Here is a 21571-nt window from a genome sequence, read left to right on the forward strand (position 1 = left end):
TCCTCGCCCATGGCAGGGGGTGGTGGAGTTAGATGATATTTAAGGTCCCTTCCAACCCAAACCACTCTGTGATTCTTTGATTCCTAAAACTCTTCCCAAGGGTGCCTGAGGGGTGCCGTGCAGCGGTTTCTCAAAGGCCTAGGCGAGGAATCCAATTTGTTGAGAAAACTGGTGTCTGGCCACGTGAAGTGAGCAGCTGTCTTCTGGCCAGCATCAAAGCGCTGCTTCAACAAGGGAAAATAGGCACAACAGGTCTGAATGGCAGGGTGTACTCTTCCTAGACCCTGTGAGCAGAGCGCCTGCAATGAAAAGAGCTATTATGGGACACTTTCAAGCCAGCATTTATAATGTAACCCCACTAACTGAGTCATGTCCTCCTTTCAAATACAGAAGAACATTTTAAAAGCAACTTTACCCAAAATGCCAAAAATGTGTAGTCTGTCTACTGCTTTGGGTACTGGTTTCTAATGATGCCAGAGGGCACAGACACGTTTCCTAACTACTGAAGCTGGCACAGCTTGTGAGACACTTACACAAAGTGCAACTTCTGCACAGAATGTCAGGGTGAAAGGCCGCAGCCCTGTCCCACCACATGCTGTGCTGCAAAAATGCCTTGTCTTTTTCCTTTGCAATACTGAACGCTGCTCTAGTATTACTGCTGTGGGGACAGATACAGTACATCTTTACAAGTTTGTCCTACACCTCCTGGGGAAAATTTGATCATGCAGGCTGAATGGTTCAAGTTAGCAGTACTTTTCTCTAACACCTTGCTTGTTGGTCTGTCATCTTGGCAATTTGGCAGAGGTCCTTAATAATAAGTAACGTCTGTACCACAGACAGAGACTCTTTTCTAAGTCCCACCTGGGGAAGCAGGGTCTGCTTTGTTGTTTTTCATCCAAATGACAGTGGACGAATAGCTCTGTCCCTCGCTGTCTTCCAAAATCAGACCCAGAAGGAAGCAATGGATGAGTGCTGGAGGCAGCATGCTAAGGATGGGGCCTGCTGTATGAATCAGAGTTTGTTGTGTGCATGCACTGCTGGTAACAAACTTCAGTTCCGTTACTGCCTACTAGTAAACCTCTTCCTGTGTAAGGTTTCAGTCTTCACTGATTCTCTTTCACCACCAACAAAAGGCTTCTGATTTCTAGGAAATGCCAAAACACAGCTTATCTGTGGCCTAGAACTTCTAAATAATACCCCAAATAATTTATAGAACTATTAGGCTTACTAGTGATAAAATTATGAATGCTGACACAAGAAACTTTTCTGTTCAACTGTTCATGTTTCTACTATGCGTAACTTCTGTGAAAGAAAAACTTAAGTGACCTACCAGTGCATAGCTTTTCTTCCAGCTGCAGCTAATGCATGGCCACTGCCACCTCAGACCAGGATTAAGTCTGTCTCCTAGGAATGTTTGTTTGCATGCATCCATTTCCCAAACATCTTTCAAATTTCCTTTAGCTTACCCATTCACTGTGCTGTCCCAGCCTGTATCCTGTTAGTGGTCTGAAGCTTCACACCATGGGTGGAGGGCTGCTGTGGAAAACTAGGAGAGTTATAGTTGCCTAAAGTGACTGAAGGCATATGGTGGAGTTAAGGTAGGTAGTGACAAGAGACAAACTGAGTTTGTTTGCTTCTGTTATTTTGGGATAAGTACGTGTGCAACAATGCTGACTTTCCCAAGTGGATTTTACTGCTTGAGTCTTGCATTTTAATGCTTTAATATCTTATTCTTTAGGCAGGCATATGAGCTGGAACTCAGTGATGTGCTGGTGTTAATAGACATCATCTAGGCAGGAGATAACATTAAAATCTATTTGATGAATATAAAAACTACAGATTCATACCCATGCAAGCACTTCTTCCCTTCAAGTCCAAACCTAGAATACTCCATTCTGCTGTTTCTTCTTTAATAAGTGGAACAATATTTTCGCTCACTAACAAATGCATCTTTATTGCTAAATTCTTTCAAAATTCTCTGGGTTTTAGCCAGTAAGAGCAAAAAAATTAAACCCTTTGATCTAGAAACTTTCAAAAGCCTTGTCTATATTTCTCTGTTCAATATCATTTTCTTTGGGACTCTAACTATGTTTCGATTTTACAGAGGCAAAAGCAAATCAAATATAAATCTTATTTAATTTGATGTCATCTGAACTGTTGTTTTGCAAATGAAATGATAGTTTCAAGCAGCAGTAGAAGCAGAGTTTCCCAAGTTTCTGTTTGGCTAGAGAACCAAAGTCAGTTCCTTAAGTTCCTTATAGAGTTCAACCCATAAGGATTTTGTTATTCCTGAACACAACTCAAAACTCTCTAATATTTAACACTCCTTTTCCTGAAACAAAGTATGAACCAGGAATTTAAAATGTGAACTTTAGAAACATCTTAGCTGTATATGTTAAGAGATTTATTTTGTCTGGATTTATTTGTTGCTATACTGCAAATAACTTCTGAACAGATGAGACCTTTCATGAAATAGATGTGAAACTGAAAGCATTCTTTTTGAGGAAACATTCCAGTCAATGTGATGCAAAACAGTTATAGCAGAAACTGTGCTTCTATAAAAGCCAAGAAACTTGGAATTAAAGATTTCATGATAGCCTTAAATTCATTCCTTCTGTGAACATGCATCACAATAAGAGCTTTCACAATGTAATCACAAAACATTAGACAGTGTGACAAATCAGTTTGTAAATGATCTAATAGATGAAATTACATTTTTTTCTAAATAGCATGTTTCACATATATATTGAATCCTGTCTGAATTGTACTGAATCAAGTTTTAGTGACAGAAAAGGATCTGTAATTGAGAACCCCAAACTCTGAAACTTTAATTTATTAAAAATACTAAGCAGATCTAAACAACCCACCAGCTCACTTCCTACAGAGTCCTAGCCAGTTTTCAGGTGGCCAGAACTTTCTGTTACTTTGTCCTGATTCTCAAACAATGAAAGCACTTGCCAAGAAAGCATCTTCCCACCAACGGCTGGTGTTTAAGAAGTATATTAAAGTTTTATATTTCAGCACTTGGCATGGCTAGTGGAAACAATAGATCTCCATAATTTTTCCTCACATTTATAATTTATAAACATATATTAAAAAATAATAATAATTATTATTATTTCCAGAGACTGCAGCTTCACCCCATTCCACAAATAGGCTGATTCTTTTCTAGCAGGATATTTGAACAATACTTTACTGTGGCTAAAACTTTAAATAGCACCAGTGGAATGAAACCCATACTATTAATGCAAAGAAGATAAATTATGATCTCTGCATTTCATCAATGGAGAGGTTAGCACTGGAAATAATTGTCTGCAGGAATGTAATAGTTTTGTATTGGGGTGGGTATGACCAAGTGTAGGCTGAGTTAATCATGTTTTATTATGATTTTATTTAATTAGAGGTAGTAAAATTTATGGGACAAATAATTTTTATCCTAAAACTGACAGATTATATTCACAGTATCAAACTAAATTCTTCAATTACAGTTATTAATAAACTAAGTCTAATCAAAGGATCATAACAAATATGATTGTGTGTTTGGAGGCCTAAGTTACAATGCCCTGTTAAGCATGGCAGAACCTGACTAATCAGCTTTGGAGAGTCTAATGAGTTTATTTTAAAGTAAATTCCTATGGGGTAGACAGGTGCAAAATATCTTTCTCTTGTAAAAGTACATCAAGAAGGTGCAAGCACCATGAAGAAAATGAGGCTGCAGCTGGCAATTTCATAAAATCATCTCATCTTACTATGTTTAACAGTAAATTTTTAAAATGAAAAACACTCCCTTCCACACTTTAAGACCATATCACTGTCAATTTTTAGGTCTACAAATACACGCAAATGCACTCTTCCTCCTCTACCCTGCTGAGGTGACAGGGACTCCAGTACCGCCTCCTGTCCAGAGAGAGGACAGAAACAGAGGATATCTTCTGCTCATCTACCCGTCAGATTCCTTCCACCATCTCCCAGTCCAGATCTGCTATGAGCTGCCCAGCCTCACATCCTGAATGGACTTCTCCAAAGTAACATCATCCTCTACAACCCTTCTTTCCCTCACTTCTGCTGATTTGCCCCCACTTCTGGCCATCTTCTTCACCAAAAATTTCTCCATTCCAGTCTAGCTCCTCATCCTTCTCTCTCCCTTCGAGTACATTCCCACAGCACACCTCCATACCCTCTGCTTAGTTGTCCTTGGTCCAGTCCTCACTCCCCACATCCCTTCTCTTCCCAGTCTATGTATTCCATTAACCTTCTCCCCAGGCTTCCTTTTGCCCCAGTCACACTCTCCTACATCTGTGCTATGGCTTACTTGTACCTACAGAAATACCTAACCAGTCACTTAAGCATCTAGACAGGCAGGTGGGTTCGGGTAATTTTAAGAGAAATGAGACAGTTGCCTCTTACTAGACACATTATTATAAGGGCAGCAGAAGCCAGCATTCACCATCTCCAGAAGTACTCTGATAGTCTGCACAACAGAAAAATGGAGACATTTTAATCAGGGTGCAAAATGGCCCAGAGCCATTCAAACCTTGAATGCAAGGAAGAGTAAGATATATGAGCCCATCTCCATATCAGATTCATGAAATCATCTGCTACCAGATACCAAAGGGCAGAGGAACAGGGGTCCAGTCATCCAGATGCTCCACAGAGTCCAGAGCTCCAGGTTATCAAAATAAATCTCTTTAACTGAGAAAGGATTACGCTGACTTGACATGATTCAGTGTTGTTCTTCAGTTATTCTTGCTGGAATGTTGGCATAAAATGGAAGCTTGCCAACATAAAGATGGATGACAGTAGGAGTTACAGTGGGCAGTAGGCCACATCCAAAGTAGACTCCAACATAGCACAGGAAATTGATTCAGATGATGAGCAAGAAGGCCTAGCAGAAGTGAGGAAACTTTGCACTGGTGCTTTTTTCAAAGCAGGTTCCAAGTTTCACATCTCCGTGGAGGCAGCTCATGCATTTAACAAGATGCATACATTTTTAATCAGAACATGATCCGTGGAAATATTTTGAGAAAGAGAAACCTCTGTACTTCTCCACATTTGGAGAATGGCAAGAGCAGACCTTTCAATGCTGTCGCTGGAGTTTTCTCCAAGTCACTTTGCAAAACAAATCACTGAACAACCCAAATATATATGTCTTAGATCTACTGCTACTAAGATGACACCCAAGCATCAGCACACAGGTATCTATTAGATCATTACAGGAAGAATTGAAGACATGAGAGACATGGTAAGATAAATCTCCCCGAAGCAAAAAGATACTCTTATAAATTCTGCATTTCTAGATAATTTGTGCTCAAATTGGTTGCAAAAATATCTGGCAGATTTCAAGGGCAACTTGGATGTGATGCCATCTCTGTCCCAGGAAACAATTGGCTGTGCTCTGATCAGGGAGGCTTAAGCAAGCCCTTCTTATAAAGGTAAGAAAAACATATTCGGGGAACAGAATGAGATTACATTCAGACAGTATTTTTGATACCTCATTCAATTGAACCTATGAATGAGCATCTGAAAATGGGAAGCAGAAACAGTTGCATGAGGTCCTACGAGGACAGAAGTCTGCTCACAAGGAGCACGTTGCATTGGTTCACCACTGCTGAGCCTTAGGGTGAAGGAGCAAATAGTGCAAACACAAAAGTTCCCAGAGAAGCTGTGGATGCCCCATCCCTGGAGGCATTCAAGGCCAGGTTGAACAGTGCTCTGAGCAACCTGATCTAGTGGGAGGTGTCACTGCCCATGGCAGGGGGATTGGAAGTAGATGATCTTTAAGGTCCCTTCCAACCCAAACCGTTCTATGATTCTGTGCTAATTACAACATCAGAATTTGAAAAACTCTCTTTGGTTTTGCCGTGTGACCTCTTCACAGACTGTTAATATTGCCATCTGAAAAATGCACACGGATCCTACTGTCAACATTAGTAAAAGTTTTCTTTTTGGCAATGTAGTCAGAAATTTGGTGGAAAATGTAAAGCTTGTGCTGCTGTTCTCTTACGAGGTTATATAAGAGCAACAAATATATAAACTATGTAGAGAATTTTTAGGGGCCTTCCACAGAAAATAAATACTGTCCATTAATTACAGGGAACAATTTTACAAAGAGAAACGTTCAGTGAATTTGCTGAGAAGCGAAATATTTTCAGAGCGCTTTAAAAGTGCACCAGTACTCCTAAAGCCAATTATGTGGACCCATCACTTCCTACTGTCTGCTAAATAAAAGGACCAGAAACAGGCCTACTTCAACAAGTACCCAAATCTTGACCTTTAGGAACACAAAAACCTCAGCCTGTGGATATGCAGAAATTAGCAGTTAAACTAGGATACAGCACTAGATTGGCAGAACATTTGTTCCATTGATCCTCGTTCTTGTTCATGGCTTTGTGTTGATTCTTAGGCTTCAGTCTTTTGTTCTGGTAAATAGCTTCAGGAGAAGAGAAGGGACACAACAAAGGCATTTAGCTTTTGAAGGGGCCTTTTCATTAGGTTATTTCTGTAAACAAAGAGAAGACAATGATACTGCTGGTATTCACTGGAATGTGTGCTACTTTCTTCCTTCCGTATTCCCATTGTTTCAATTTCACTTGGCTTTATGAAATGTGGCACCAAGAAGAAAATAAAACCTGAGACCAATATAATTTCTGTAAAACTGAATTATCCAAACTAATTGGATTCATATTTTTTTTTCCTCCCAAAAGGAGGAGGAAAAAAGTGTTATTATTGTTCTGATGTTTTTTAATTAGTGTCTGAGAAGCGTAGTGCTGGGAATACGATGCTTCAGAAACCTGTGACTCATCAGCTCTTCTTTGAAAAGCTAAACATGGGAAGAACTTTACGAAGAATTTATTTATATTGTTAACGTCAGAAACAAATATTTCAGAGGTCCTGACAAAAATCCAAGTTTCACATCTAGTACTAACACATACAGATCTAACAGAGGAAGCAAAGGCAAGAGGAAAACAATGGCACAACGCACATTTTTCCGGATATCCCACAGCACTGGCAGCGAAACCACCACGTCGCATTTGTGTCTTCTTGGGACCTCTAGCGATGCATTTGCTAATTGCAGCACAAGGCTTTGTGAAAGCCCCATTCCCAACAGCCTGACCAATTTAGGTCTGCACATATGTTTAGCATTTTGCATGTAAACAACTGCTTCACCTGAACTAGATTAAGGGCGCTTAGAAACTCAGCGGGAGGGTATTTGATTTGAGAGTTTGATGCAGCCTGGTACAAAGTGAAAGGTCATTCACAACCCCTCCATCTGATGAGTTTTCAACTCCCACACAATGACCAGGGTCAATCTGATCTGTGCATTTGATTTGTGCCCATCCCCGCTCTGACAGTTTAATGGGCTGGGAAAGCACATTTGGATTAATAATATGTTTTAAAGGGTCATTTGTAACTTGATTTGAAACAGCTATTTTTATACCGTGAGGGGAGAGAAAGGTTTATCTACAGTGTTTGTTTAATTTCCAGTTTCCTCCACGATTTCTGGCTTTATTCAAAAACAAATACAGAAATACCAAAACACCTCAAAATAAAATGTGTGCTTATTTGTAACATTGGAAACAAAATTCCTGCAGAGCATCTGTTCTCAAAAGGCTTCCACGCTGGTTCCCGAGCGGAAATATTCCACTGAGTTTATGAGTTTATGATAAACCATCAGATCTTACAGTCTTATCCATAAGAAAAATTAGATTATTATTATTTTTTTTTTTTTTTTTAGTATTGCAGGATTCTGCTGTACCAATGGGCTCTAGCAGTTCCCATCCCAAGGCACCCAAACCATTCCTACTACCATGAAAGTTCAATGGTCCAGTTCACAAATACTGAAAAAAAAACATATCATATGGCTTGGTTTATTAAAGACAGATGAGATCAGAGCTGCCTTACTTTTATATGTCAGACTGTATTTCTGTGACAGGAGCTGAGCCATCCCCAGCCTGGTGGGAAGCTCACATGTCACAAGTTCATAAAAGCGCATAGGGACCACTGCAGCTCTCTTGAAACAGGCCCTAACTTGTTAAAGAAAATCTTTGTTTTAGGAGTTCATTAAACATAATATTAGATTCTTCTAAAACAAGTGATCATCATTAAGCTCTCAAAGTACATTTACAAAGAATATGAACATAATCTGCTGGTAAAATGTCTTCTTACCAGAAGTCAGGTAAGCTGTCCCTTGCTCTTTGCTAATGTTCTCTACATTTTCCTATGCAGCGTGTGCTGCACTATTTAAATGCCAGCTAGTGCTAAAAATCATAGAGGAAAAAAAAGTACTGAAGTCTTCCTTATGAAGATAAAACTCTGGTTCTATTAAAGTCGTAAGGAGTTGCTACTGATTTTAATAGTTCTAGGGCTCCAATAATCAAATCTGCTAAGTTGATTTTATGTAAGTTCAATCAATTTTTCAAGTACTCAAATTAAAAATAAACTGCTGGGACAGTGTTTTACCATGAGCTCACCTACAGAGCTCATGGTAAAACATGGGTATAGAGATTATGAAGAAGCTCAGTAACAGAAAAAATAGATCAAATAACAAAGGGAATTTCCTAAAAACAAAGGCAGTCAGACCACAGGATAGTTTCTTAAAATACACACACACACACATATATATATATATCTTCCTGACACTGAACCCATTTAAAATTACTTTCAGATCAATATCCCGCTCCACCAAAGACAAGATCTTTCTGGTCTCTTAACTAAATGAATATGATGGTGGCATGGATAGCAAGAGTGAAACTTGATGAAGCAGTCTGACTTTCACAAGAGCTCCCTTTGTGATCTAGCTGAGCTCTGCTAACGGGAACACAAGCACCAGCCTTGCTAGCCCTTGAACTTCTAGTCCCAAGTGAAACAAATCTTGATTCCTGGAAACTAAATACATTCAGGTATCAGACAATCAGGTCAGTAGCTTGTTCAGATCAAGTCTCAGTTTAGCTTAGGCAATTTCTTTCCCAGTACATCAAAAAATATAGAATACTTGAGGGTCTTCTAAAACCTTTTATTGCTAAATCACTTCTGTTTAAACTGAACTGGAATTACTGATTTATAAATTCTTTGGGGAAGAAATTCTTTACATCCACATAGATAACATCTAACAGAGTGTGGCTCCTTTATGAACATATTTTTTGGATGTGAAATAAATGTAAAACTAACTATTAAAGCAGACCTCTATTCACAAATATGTCAGAAAGCACCCTGTGCCATCAGGGTCAGCATTTTGCCCCAAACATCACATTCCCCTGCTGTCGGTGCTGCTGTGGTTCATCAGAATTCAGTCTGCAGTTCTGAAGCACGAAGAAGGTGTAGTGGTGTATCCATCCTACCTACACAAGTATGCATGTCTAGACCACTTCAATAGGTATATTCCATTGTAAAATAACTTTTGCCTTGTTTAAAATACAAACAAACTAAAGTTGGAAGTAGGCCACGTAGGCTCCCATTTGTGTTCTTCTCCCATATTCAGCAGGTAATTGTTGTCATTGTAAGTTTAAAACACAAAACGTGTCCTACCAACAGGGACTCTTTAGGCAGGAGATGACCCAACCAGAACAGCACAACCCCTGCCTGTTTGTGATGTTGCCTTTAACCCAAGCATCATACACAGGTGTATTGCAGCAAGAGGCAAAACAAGGTTTTGATCACTGCAAACTGCTCTTGCAGGTTACTGGAGCAACAAGGGCACCAGGGGAAGGTCCATTAACCTCAAGGGACTGCATTGACTTAGTGCAACAAATATATTTATGCAGATGGTGCTGTGGTTTCCTACATCCTCCCTTACCATTACTAACTCCACAACTCCTGCTTCTTTTTAAAGTCTGAATTCACAGTTTTTTAAATGCTCCATGACACCCAGGGTCAGGAGCACAAGTGCTCCAACCAGGGCATCCTATGAAGCTGAAGACTATCCCCTCAACTGGAAGAAAAGAGTGACCAAAGGATAGATTTCTAATCCCTCCTGTCCCGTAAACAAGTGCACTTAAACCAGTTTCAGTGTAAAGGATTTTAAATTGCATTGCAGGTACTATTTAGCTCAACAGGCTGGATCTGTGCTTTTCTGACCATGCAGCCAGTAAATTAAGGAATGCTATATTCTTAACAGTTTTAAAAGAATATAGCTGCACACTCATTCTAATTCTTTGGACTAGGCATTATGTTGAGGCCTCTGAAAGAAATCTTCCTTTTTTCTTGTCTAGAAGAATACAGCAGCTCCTCTGTTACCTGCCTGCATCCATGCTTTTGATTAGGAAACAGATCCAGCATGGCTTTACATTGAACTAGACCTAAAAAGAGTGATCCAAACCCTGGAAAACTTCTTTCTGGATTCACAGAGCTTTAGATCAGATGTCCCCTGTCCAAAGCACTGCATCCTTTCACCACATGAGGTATTCAATGCTGTGCCCACCAGAGGCCATAGAAGTTAATGACTATTAAAGGGTGTCCTTCACAGGATCAGAACCAAACTTTCCCTCTGTTTGGCCTTGGCATTTTCAAGGAATTAAAATGATAAAAATTACCTGATGTAAGAATCTTCTTGTACTGGGTTAGATTTATTCTAAGTGCCAGTCATGTTAACTCAACTTTCCAAAGCTAAAGAACAGTCCAGTAGCTGTAGGAACTTGGATGTGATAAGCTCAGTGTTTAAATGTGTGTTTATCTATGATCTGAGAATAGAAACACTGACAAGATACTGTGAGAGTTACCAGCTATGTGAGCATCAGACAAACACTGGACATCAGGTAATATTTGGATAACTTGTTAATTCTTGCTCCAGCTTTGCTTTCTCTCTCAGACCAATAAACAAATAAATAGTACAATACTTTGCAGATGCCCCTTGCTAATACAATAAATTTGCTAATAAATATCTATCTTTCTGGTTGAATGAGAAAAGTGAGCAACATCTCCAAATTTTTGGAAATCCACATTGATGACAATCACGTGTTGAGCAATATATATCTGATCAACAGGCAACTTGAAGACTTTTTCTGCTTGTAGTAACTCTGAATGTCTTGGTTCTACAGCTGATGATGATCTTATTAAGCCCTCCAATAAATTCTATCAGTTAACAATATCTGCATCATTTTTAGCTGCAGGAATTTTATTATTTTTTTAATTTTTATTTTTACGATAAGTTTTCGTATGCCTGGGTACATTTTAAAGTGAATTTCTTCAATAATATTTGAAATGACTACTTCCTGCTTACAGCATTAAAAAGTACAAGAAAAGAACTACTGGGAAATCCTAATGCAAACATTGGAAAAGGTCAGGCTTTCACAGCAAATTTCCATAATTCATTATAGATTCACTACACACTGACAGTCTGCAGTAAATTGTCCTGCTGACAAAACTGGAAAGCACAGTGAATGGAACAAATTGAGCTGCTCACAACACAAGGACAGCAATGAGATTGCTAAATGGTACAAAATTAATTCCTCAGAAGAGTTCAGGCTGCAATCTCGGATTCCAAGTTTTCAGCTGAAAGAAGGCAATTACAATTCCCCAAGTAATTCAGGTCATGTTGCTTGAGTTATACATGATGCTTTATGTCTAAATTACATTTCTTCTAAATTATGGATTCAATATGTTATAAATGGACCCCCCATTTATATCGCAAGAGTTGTCTTGTGAGGTATACAGTGCAACAGAGAGGAGGAAGCAGTGGCAGCTTTCAGAAGCTGATGAATACTTTTCTGTACCCTGGCTAAAGCCAGGCCTTTGTCCTGTTGCTTTAATGATTTTACTCAGTTTTTTCTTTATTTCAGTGTGCAATCAACAATTCGCTCTTGCTGGTGAGCTTTGGGTGTAGAACCAGGCAGAATCTCAAATTCTGGAGATCATTTACTAAACCTACATCTTTTTCAGACTGGCTAAACATCAGCACAAACAAGAACATTAGTCACCCTCATGACTAATGCTCATGAAAAATATTTTTAAGCTCAGAAACACAGGAGCTTGTATAATCCATCAGTTTAGACAACAAGTTATGTAGTTACCGGACTAATGAAGTGTGCATTACTCACAGACAGAAATGTTATTCTCCTTCTGCTTTCTAAACCTGGTATTTGACAGTATCTTGCCTGGAATCTGGGAATGCTTCCCACCTCTTGCATCAAGGTTCATTCTCTGCCTGGGTCCTGGCTGCTTGTTGGGATAAGCCTCAGATGCATACCATCCCCCGTCTAGGCCTTAAGCCATCACACTACTTCCACTGGAAAAATACCAGTAGTTGAGGCTAGGTGGAATCCATTGCCCAGTCCAAAGTGCATCCATGTAGAGGGCCCAGAACTTCTGGGACAGCTGTAGAGTACACCAGGCCCATGGTTTGGAAATGATAACAACTCTGTCCAGTAAGAGAAGGCTAAGCACACACACAAAACTCATGGGCCTTCCTCCAGCAGTGTCAATATCATTTAGTTCTAACATGGAAACTTGGTCCTTATGGACCTGCCTTAATGAGACCTATTAGTCATTAAAGGCTGCGATCAATGACTGCTTCAGAGCTGTTCTACTGAAAAATGCTGAGAGAAAATTGTGAAGAACTTTTACGTGTTGTCAAAAAAATGAGCAGATATATCAAGGACTCGGTAACTGGAGGGAATGATGCATGAGTTTCAGTGTGGTTAATGTTCTCCGTAATTCAGGGACAAACCCAGGTCCAAATCCCTTTGAGATAATGGGCACTGAATCCACTGAGTGCTCTAGTTTCCTCAAAGTATAGAGATTCATTGAGTTGAGGAGTCATCAGTTAATAGTTATAACAGTGTACAATAACAGTGTGATCCTGGAATAGCTAACCTGAGTTTGTGGAAGGTTGGCAACTCTTGCAAGCAGCTGAGCCTGTCATTGGTTTCGATCATACTGATATAGATCAAAATGACAGCTTTAAAAAGTGAAAAATGAACAAACAAAAAGTAATAAAAACTCAAAACAGTTAGCTTAATGTTCAACCAAAGAAAGTGAAAGAAGGTAGATTTAAATTGGATATGAGGAAGAATTTTTTCATAATGAGGGTGCTGAAGCACAGCAACAGTTTGCCCAGAGAAGCTGTGGATGCCCCATCCCTGGAGGTGCTCAAGGCCAGGCTGGATGAGGCTTTGGGCAACCTGGTGTGGTGGGAGGTGTCCCTGCACATGGCAGGGGGTTGGAACTGGGTGAGCTTTAAGGTCCCTTCCAACCCAAACCATTCTGTGATTCCATGAAAGAATTAAACTTCATTTACTCTTCAGTGAAGGAAGGTCTATAGGTTGCACACAGACAAGTTCATGATCTCCCAAACCACGACTTCAGGGTTTTGTGTTTGCAGATGACAGCACTGTCACCAGGCAAAGGAAGTGGCAACCACAGTGTTAAGTGCTGATGCCACACCTCTGCTTTGAGAGGGAAGTCATACTTTGACACCCAAAGGAAAGAAGACATTTTCATAACTGACTGTTTTGGTAACTTTTGGCCTATGTAAATCTCCCAGCAATGCATTAGGACCTTAAAGAGGTTTAAATGATGAAAGCCTCTCAGCTTATCTTTGAGCTTACCTGGAGTTACAGTGTTTATCCAGAGCTTGGGTATATTGTTGCCTGAAGGGTGACAAGACAGTCAGAGAACAGATAACAAGAAGTCTGTCAAACCGTATGCTCTATACCCTGGGTTATCTGCACAGCTCACTGTTTGATTCAATTTACCTAGTGATTTATAAACTTTAAATGGAAGACTGGCTTATTCCAGTCTCACCTTACAAACCCTGTATTTTCATTTAGCCTGGCCATGCTGTGTAACCCAGAGCTTGGGGCAAGGACACAGCAAGCCAAGCCTGGGGCTTGCTGCAAAAGCTAGTTTTTAAAATGTGGATTTGGTCATGTCTAAATTAGAGACAACTAAGACTGCCTTGTCATAGAGGGAGGGATGCTTAAAAGCACCAAAAAGTAACAGCAAGGGAGGCTGTGCAGTCTGACCCACCATCAGGTGGATTAACTGGCCAGTTTCCCTGTGAAACAGGTGAATGGTACACTGTGGAGTCTCCTCAACAGCCAGAAACCCACCAAGGCAAAGGATTGTTTTTCTCCAGTTGTAAATAAAGATTTTTAGCTATACTTTTCTGTCTGGCTCTGAGTTTGTTTTGTTTTTCTGAAAAGTGTGGTTATTTTCAACATAGCAGTCAAAGACACTGCTAAACATTCCCTGCTGGTGAGACTGATGGTGCAAAGACTCACTGGGATTTACAAGTCTGATTAGAAGTTGCTGGCCTTATAAGAGACTCTATTAGGATGAAGCTCAAGAAATGTTTCTACCACATTTTGTGGCCACATTGCAAGTGATGTGAGTAATGCATTTTCTCAACTGTTCACCCCCAGCAATTGGAGGTCCCTGTTCCTGCTTCAGGGATTGCTCAAATTCTTCTAAAGCTGCATCTAAATTATCATGATTTACTGAATGGTGTATTAAGGTAAATAGACACATATTAATGCTCCAGGTTGTAATGTGATTCACAAGAGCTCTTATCAAAAATAAAAAATGAAACTGTCAGCAGGAAGAGCTCTTTCGATGCCAGTTAATGTGATACAACCCTCACTTCTTCAAAAAATAGGGCTAACTTCAAAAAGGAGCAGGAGCCTGGATACAGCTTAATGCTCAGGTTGTATAAACATCAAACCAGAGTGCTCGTATTGCAGGAGCTCTGGGTCTCACTCATCCCTGCACCATCTCTGTCTCATTTCTCTCATGCCTTCTGCCATGTCAGAACTGCAGTAGAAAGCACTTTAGGCCAGGCGCCACGTTTTTTTTATATTTCGCAAAGCACCTAGGATGCTTTTAGCTGCACTAAGACAATGGACATTGTATACAGAAGAATGAATTATCACCACTGTGGAAGGAGATTTCTACACACTGCCCTAAGTCTGTGACTGTTCCTTTTACAATAAAAACAGTGGTAAGAGCTTTGGATACTGTTCAGTAAGGCATTAAGTGTCTAAGGGAGTTATAATACCCCTGTACTACCATGATTACCAAAGCATTAAACATCTGCACTGGAACAAAGACTGAATTTCATAGGCAAAATACATAGCTGTACTACCATTTTTAATGCATTGTCATCAAAATCAGCTTTTCATATAAAGCAACTTTGTTCCTTTTGGTCAGAATCCAAAATTTCAGTTCCACAAGACTGCTCCTGAACTCCCTGCCATACACACACCTCTTTATTTTGGTGCTGTGCCATCATCTTTTCCAGTCTCCATAATGTCTGAATCAACAATTCTTTGTCTTTAATAAAGACCTTGCAGTTCTCTGGGTTTTTAGCCATTCTCTTTAATGTCTGCGTTCACTTTTCAGAGGTTTTATGCTGCCTGTGGAAGGACAGATGTTCCCTGATATAACATCAAATATGCAGACAGATTATACCCAACTGGGCATAAAGCCTGCCAGCACAATGTTGATTCATTGGTGCTCTAGAAAAGATTTGAACCAGCAGTGAGTTTATGCTAAATCAGAGCTTGGCTTCAGATGGCTATGGCATTTCTGAAGCAGTAGGATCCCCAAAGGAAGATTTACCATACTGCCAAACCATGGCATTAAGGCCACTGGCACATGTCCTCTTCTAGTTCCAGCTTGGTCAGATCAGGTGGCTAAGCCCACTTATGTCCATGACTTTCCCAGAACACTTCCATGCTGAAGAACAGTGACCAAAAGCTCCCAAGCAGAACTTTTGCTTGTCCCTGGTAAAGATTGATCATTACCTCTGCCAACACTTAGCACAGCTGTAGGAGGCAAGTGTTGTCCCACTGGGAGGACTTCAGCCCCTGCCTATGAGCAGGCTGCCAGAATAGCCTGGCATGTTCAATGCAACATATATGAACATGATACAACACTGATGTTAATAGGGCTGAAATAACTCACACCAGCTAGAGACCTGATGAAGGCACAAAGGTATTGCTAATAGCTGCAAGAAAATAAAATGAAAAATATAAAACTTCAGCTGGAATTCTCAGATATGTGGCATTATTGCTGACTGAAGCATAGCTAGTCCCATCAGCATTCTGCCTTGCTTTTCAAGGCAATGGGAAATGACCTGCAAGAACAGCAGCACAATACAGGAACTGACTCCCTTCCTTTCTCTTTTTTTTTCTTCTCTCTTTTTAAAGCTTTAAACAAGAAAGATGTTCTGGACTGGAGAAGGAATATATTTTTATACCCATAAAAAGCTATTGCCTGGAATTAAATGTAATTTCAAAGACCTTTCTTCATTTCCAGCAAATAAGCACAGGGACCATTTTCAGAGTCCACTCAGACAGCTCAACCAACTCTTTAAGATTTTGGTCACCAACCACTTACTGATGGAGAAATGGGCATAATGGGAATGTTTGGCAATAACTGCCTACAGGACTGATCTGTGTTTGCACTGGGTAGGCAAAGAGCTTCAAACTCTCCAGTAAGGTGGTTAAAAACAGTAACAGCAAAAGTTATCCAGTGATCTGCAACAACTATTCTGCCCAGCTGTAACCAGTACTTTCTTATAAATGAAGAGAAATTTCTTCTGGGAATTACAGCACAGTTTAGCAGCTTTCACTTTATCCTGTCTCTCTCTCTTCCTGTCTCTCAGCTTAGCTGCTACAAGGAAAAAGAAGCTGAGAAGTGTCATCACAAGCCATACAAATGAGTAGCATCCAGAACAGAGTAAAAGAAAGTGCTAATCAACAGACTATATCAAATATAAAAGAACTAGAGCTGGTACAGCTCAGAAGAAGAACAAATAAATGACTAGGAACAGCTTCTAGTCAGAGGACCCATCCTGAACTTTCCATGTCTTCAGTGAAAAGACAAAGGGTCAACATACACAGGCAGAGCTGACCCAGAGCAGTTTCGATTTTGTCATGCTGTTCTGAGTGTTGGTCACTTGCTACATTGCAAATAATGGTCCCTTTTTGTCATCGAAAGAACAATAACTGCGACACCAAAATGCTTTTCATGCCATTCAGTGCAAGTCACTGCAGTGATTTTGTTCTGGCCTCTACTTAATTCTTCCATCCCGATGGCTGCAGCATTTCCCAGCACATCCAAAACACTTGGATCCGTGATTCTTCTCCCTTAGTCCCAGTTGCACAATGATTTTGTTTACAGCTTATTTCTTCTCTCTGGATACAAATGACTCCAGCGAGGCACTCCAGCCCTTTCACAGTCTGATAGCCCCAGATGCAGATCACAGAGGATGGAGATGTTTGCTACCATCTGCTGGTGAACTAGGGCTGAGGGGCTGAGCAAGCATCACAGACCTGTCTGCTTTTCTGCATTCATTACCTGACCCCTTTTGAGTCACATTTATTTAGGGGTTTGATTGAGGCTAAGAAAATACTGATACTTTTGTTGGGTGTCAAGAAGCCAGAAAAGCCAGGCATACTATATTGTAAGCAAATAAACAGGGAGAAACAGATACTAGTCCTTCACAGAAGAACAAATCTCTGGTAGCAAGACCTTTGAGGAGGCATGTGGGAGCTGCAGAACTCCCAGAAGTGTAATGACAGGCAGAAAACCTTGGTCTGCCATCACAGCTTGAGGTACTAAAGCTCTGTCATTGCTGCTAGAAATAACAATGTCATCGCCTAAAAGAGTACTTGCTTCTATGGCAGTAGCTCCCAAATGATGCCTCATAATCCCGAGTGGGGCTACAGCAGCATGCAGTGTATTTCGGGGGTTGCTGAGACAAGCAGTGGGGTCATATACTATTGCTGAAGTGTAAATGTTGTGAAGAGTGAAGGGAATTGGTCAATCTCTCCTTTGGCTGCATCTCAAAGTGACAAAAACAACTAACATACACGAAATGGGGTGCGTGTGCACCCAAGAGCAGGGACAGAAAATAAACACATCTCTTGTGCCTGTCAGTTCATAGAAGCTGATGTAACAATATGGCTGGTGTATATATTGGAGAAGTCTTTAAAAACTAAGTAGAAAAAGCATTTCAAGACAGCCATAACTGTTTCTGGATGCTTATCAAGGAACTTGTACTTGGAAGTGCTTAGCAACTCTATATTTAACTGAAATGAAGTTCAACAAGAAATGCACTGTTCTGCAAGCTGAAAACAACATCCAAGGTAAAGAACAAAGTGAAATTCTTCCCCACGGGTGCTGAGCATCCCCAGCTTCATCATCTCCTCAGCTTCAATGGGATCTGGGGACAAAGCAGCTCCCTGGGGTAATTGAACACCTTCCTAGATTAATCCCTAGAGTAATCCATTGCAGCATGAACCGTAGTCATGCTGCCCTCCTCCTGCACTCAATTCTCTGCAGGTGAACTTGAGACAGGGACTGAATGAGCATCACAGACCTGTCTGCTTTTCTGCATTTATTACCTGACCCCTTTTGACTCACATGCATTTAAGGGTTTGGTATGAGGCTAGCAAAATGATGATATCTGCTGTGTGGTAAGATGACATTTGTCATCACCACACTGTCCTGCTGCTCATGGTCTGCTCCTTTGATATAGGGTGCACGAAATCCATGCTCTTAGATTGTGAGCTTTTCTGCTAAGGCCCTTTGCTGTTTGCACTGCATTTACCCCAGTGGCTTTTGACTCCGGGGGTTACCCAGGCACCACCACAACAAAGCAATAACAAGCTGCACTTACTCTCTCAGCACAGGCCAGAGCAAAGTTCTCTGTAAGCCCAGCTGAGGCTTTTGAAACAGCAGCAAGGAAGGTTGCTGCTTGCTGCTGCCCACTTTGTACGCCTCACCTCCTCTCCTGCCCTCCCCGGCCTGTGCTTAGAAGGAAAACACGGGGTCTGATTTTTCTGGTTTTCTTATCACAGATACCACTTGGGTTGTAGAACTCGAGCGTTGTTCTCGCATCCCTAGGGAGGAGTTTACATCGTCATTTCTCAGCAGCCGTTCCGATGACAAGTCCCTGCCCCAACGGCTGCAACTGGCAGGGAGGGTGAGCCATTGTGCAGCCTTTGAAATTTGGCATCAAGCTTGTGCTGGCTCCCAACCGCCTGCAAAGCAGCCCCAGCTCATTCATATATCCATGTCAGGCAGACAAAGCGCAGGGCTGAATTGGCAAGAAACCCCGAGGTAGGCTGATCCCCATCGAGTGAACTTCCTGGCCTTGAATAGAAAAGCACAGAGCAGCAGTTTTTGGTGCTTCCCCCCCTGCACAGTTCAGGCAGGATCCAACAAAACAGTGAGAGGAAATCAATGGGATTCACGTGCAGCTAATCCTCAGCGAGTGAGCGCATTCTGTAACTAAAGCTGGTTGTACCCTGTGAGTTTGAATTGCACTCATCTAAGCAGCATGCTGTCTGTTCCCTGGTTAGGAAATAAGTGGTAGGACTTTGTTGGTGTATCAATAGCTGTATGATCTTGTTATCTCTTCCTAAAGCCAGATATATGACACAAAGAGGTGCAATTCTAGACTCCCCTAACGCTGGCAGCAAAGGATGGAAAGTGCAGCAGTGATTCACACGAGCACTACCTGAAAAGGCCTTTGAAGAGGGGCTCTGGCCAAGCTGATAGCAGCCACAGCCCGATTTGTGTCACCCAGACATATCACGCAGTGCTCAGCCCCCTGCTCTCCCTATCAGCTCTGCGCCTGTCAACAGATCGAGAAGCACCAGCAGGCTGCTCTCCGAGGAGCTGGCAAACGAGCGGAGGCAGACTGACACCGAGACGTGAGAAAGAGCAGCCCCATCCCCTCCTCCAGGCTTCAGAACAAAGATGCTTGCGGTTTGTTATAAAGATGCTTCTTCCTTTGGTTTTCAAGCACTGGTGCCTACTTGAAAAGGCACGTTCAACTCCAAGCCCTTTGCACTTGTCAGCACCCTTTTCAGCTGTCACCTCCCTCTAAGCCTTCCTGTACTCACGCCCTCCCCCACTACTAATTAAACTAGATTTTACAAAACAATATTTTGACAAAAGCGATGAGCTTTATGCACTACAGACCGTGAAATGCCTAGAGCAGGAGTCTCGTCTTTCTCCCACAGTTTCTGAAATATCATAAAAATGATTATTATACATATAATTAGAGTAGGCTTCAGCCTTAATATTTTTTCACCAATATTTCTAACTATAAACTAATTTCTGATAGGAATAAAAACTTCATAGCGTGGGGCAGAAACACGACAACTTGGGACAAAACTTATACCATTCTTCCTGTCCATGTCTCTGTCCTCCCTCCTCCAGCAGTGATGTGACCTCTTTCAGCTTCAAAGGATTTAAATTAACTTGCAGTACCAGTGCTGTTCTAGCTGATATAAGGACATAAGCAAGGCAGGGTTGTAGGGAAGAAGTATCTTTCATCTGCCTGCCACTGTGAAAACAGAAGGCTTGTGTGCCCAAATCCTTGTTGGATTTTTCCAACTGTCAACAAAAGAATTGTTGGTCAAAAAAAATATTACCTTCCCCTACAAAGACTTTTTAAAATTAATTTTAAAATTATTGGGATTTGTGTGTGTGCATTTTGTTGTTGATGATTGGTTGGTTGGTTTTGCTTGTAAGTTTTACTCCAAAGCCATGTGTTGGCTTGGCATCCCATTTTGGGATATATTCCATACAGTTGCACCTACTTTTTGACATATTTTTACTTCCAGGTAGCAAAAGCACAGCATGATAGGATCCAGTCTCCCTTCCCATTGCAATTCCTTCCTCTACATGCTTTGCAGCCCAAAGGCAGAGTTGCAAGTCCTCACAACTCTGATATGAAGGCATAAAAATCCAATATACCATTAGCAAGTGTAGGTAAGGCCACTGCATTTTTTGAAATGAACCTTTCATTACCATTTACTGAACACTCACTTTGGGAAGATAAGATTTCCTCATAAGTAGGGAATCTGAAGTAATACCACTGTAAACTCCCACACAGAAAGAAAGCATCCAGTATAATTCATTTCACGTGAATTTTACTCCAAACACACTTTGCCCCAGCAGCTGATTTTTATTTAGGATTTATGCTGCAAATGGTACAGAGCTGGGCTGGGGTCACACTGTACCAGGCACTTTAAAGGGCTTGCAGTAACACCTTCTGGGCAGTGTCTACCTCACAAGCCAAGAGAAAAGACAGGTCAAAAACTGAGAAAGGGATACAGCAGAGATATATGACAACTACTTATGCAGCATAATGAATCATGCAGAGCTGAAGGAAGAGCAGCTACCCTGCCCTGTCACACTATCCAGTTACTCATAATTGGCTCTCATCTTAAATACATAATAACAGATGGAGGTGAGGTTCCTTCAGTTACTGTGCTGCAAGCAATTGACTCTAAAATGAAGTTTTTAAAGCAGCACTTCAGAAGATAGTGAGTGGGTGTATTATCAAACGGCACTGTAGTGAAAGCACTGATAAAGAAAGGAAAGGCAACGATGTTAGTCTCATCTCATCCTGACAATGCTGGTCTCTTCAAGATGAGATTGGAACATGTGTCTCAAAGAAACGAAGATCTGATCTGAATCTCTGAATGGGAGAAACAGCTGACCTGCAAAGCAGCTCTGGCTTCTGCCTAATTTTATCACAATCACATGCCAGGTAAATTGTTTTTTGTTTGATTGTTTTTTGTTTGATTGTTTGTTTCCTTCAAGTCATTTATTT

At 40.9% G+C, this 21571-nt stretch overlaps 1 protein-coding gene across 4 annotated transcripts in view; it reads right to left on the reverse strand.

Moving 5' to 3' along the window:
• SPATA13 (spermatogenesis associated 13) overlaps window positions 1–21571 on the reverse strand; it is a 164348-nt gene that overhangs the window by 127928 nt on the left and 14849 nt on the right. The gene's annotated exons all lie outside the window — the stretch shown is intronic.

This window comes from Anas acuta, chromosome 1 (genome assembly GCF_963932015.1).
Source record: "Anas acuta chromosome 1, bAnaAcu1.1, whole genome shotgun sequence".
In the NCBI taxonomy this organism is placed as follows: domain Eukaryota; kingdom Metazoa; phylum Chordata; class Aves; order Anseriformes; family Anatidae; genus Anas; species Anas acuta.